This window comes from Mustela lutreola, chromosome 3 (assembly GCF_030435805.1).
Source record: "Mustela lutreola isolate mMusLut2 chromosome 3, mMusLut2.pri, whole genome shotgun sequence".
Classification (NCBI taxonomy): domain Eukaryota; kingdom Metazoa; phylum Chordata; class Mammalia; order Carnivora; family Mustelidae; genus Mustela; species Mustela lutreola.
The window spans coordinates 204,653,166-204,654,965 of NC_081292.1; the positions used below are offsets into that span (position 1 = coordinate 204,653,166).

The 1,800-nt window shown below is 41.6% G+C and overlaps 1 pseudogene; it reads right to left on the reverse strand.

The window, feature by feature from the left end:
• Positions 1–626: 626 nt before the first annotated feature.
• On the reverse strand, positions 627–1,372 carry LOC131827979 (glyceraldehyde-3-phosphate dehydrogenase-like; annotated as a pseudogene).
• Between the last annotated feature and the right edge of the window lie 428 nt (positions 1,373–1,800).

Genomic DNA, 1,800 nt, shown 5'->3' on the forward strand with positions numbered 1-1,800 from the left:
CCCACTTCTGTGAGGTTGACCTATGGATCACTTGTTTACTGAGTGGAGTGTTTCATCTTTTGAGGCCCATGGGTTTATGCAGGTATCTCTCATCTGACTGTCCTTCTGGCACATGCCCAAGGCTTTGCCTCAGTCACCCAAGATGACGTTAGAATTGCAGCTTGAAGTGAATTTTCAGAACACTCAAGACCAGTCTGCATATCATGAATTGTGTTTATGTTTCTTAGGGTTTCTTTGGGGTTTTTTTTTTGGGGGGGGGGTTGAGGGTTCCTTTACTTGTGGGGAGGATTTTTGTTTTGATTCTGTTTTAGTTTTTGAGTTTTGAACTGTAGATCTTCTCTGCAATTACTTCACAAAAATCAATTTCTCCCTTCTGAATGCCCACTTGCAATCCTATAGAAGGTTATTTCTAACCTTATCTAATAAACTTTAGCAATTTATGGATCAACCATTTGTTTTCATTTTTGTATTTTTAAATTTTTAAGTTGTGTGAAGTATACTTTACCAATAATATATGACTAGGTAGGGTCCCCAAGTCCCTCCTCTTCTTCAGGAGAACGGGGTTGGAAACTATATAGGTCAGGAGATTCTCAGTATGTTGTGGGATGAGTTGGGGCAAGGACTCCTCAGCATCTGAAGGCCTTTCTCTTTCTCTTGTTCCTGCTGGGACTGGTGGTCCAAGGACTCTTACTCCTTGGAGACCAGTTAGACCCATTCAGCTTAGGGATGACCTTGCCCATAGTCTTGGTGGCACCAGTAGAAGCAGGGAGGATGTTCTGGGTAGCCCCTTGACCATCACATCACAGCTTCCCAGAGGGACTTTCCATGGTCTTCTGGGTGACAGTGATGGCATGTACTATGGTCAGGTCCCTCCATAATGCCAAAGTTGTCATGGATGACCTTGGCCAGAGGGGCCATGCAGTTGATGATGCAGAAGGCATTGCTAATGATCTTGAGGGAGTTGTCATACTTCTCATGATTCATGTTCACCACAAACATGGGGGTATCAGCAGAAGGGGCAGAGATGATGACCCTCTTGGCCTCACCCTTCAAGTGAACCTCAGCCTTCTTTATGATGGTAAAGACCCCTGTGGACTCCACAACATACTTAGGACCAGCATCACTGCATTTGATGTTGGTGGGATCTCACTCATGGAAGATGGAAATGGGCATTCCGTTGATGGCAAGTTTCCCATTTTCAGCCTTGACTGTGCTTCTGAATTTGCTGTGGTATAGCAAAACATGTAGACCATGTAGCTGAGGTCATGAAGGGGTCATCGATGGTGACAGTATCTACTTTTCCAGAATTAAAAACAGCCCTGGTGACCAGGTTCCCAATATGGCCAAATCCATTTACTCCAACCTTCATCATTGTGTCTAAGGGCCATTACTAGCATGACACCAGAGGATGTGGCTGTCTCTCTAATAAGGAGGAGCTCAACCATTTATTTTTAGATCCATATTAAAATAGTCGACATTTTCTCTGACTCATTTATTTAATATCTAGCAAAGTGGTGGGTACATATGTGGTTCACAGTAATAAGTGTTGTATAAGAATGAACCATTGAGATGAAACCTACAGGATTCCTTTCTTTATAATACCATCCTAAGGAATAGAATTAGGAATCAAAATTATCCATACACATTTAGGATCTATATAATAAACCAAATAGAAAAAATTTTTTTGACTCATCGATATTTTCTTTCTTTTTTTTTTAAAATTTTTATAAACATATATTTTTATCCCCAGGGGTACAGGTCTGTGAATCACCAGGTTTACACACTTCACAGCACTCACCA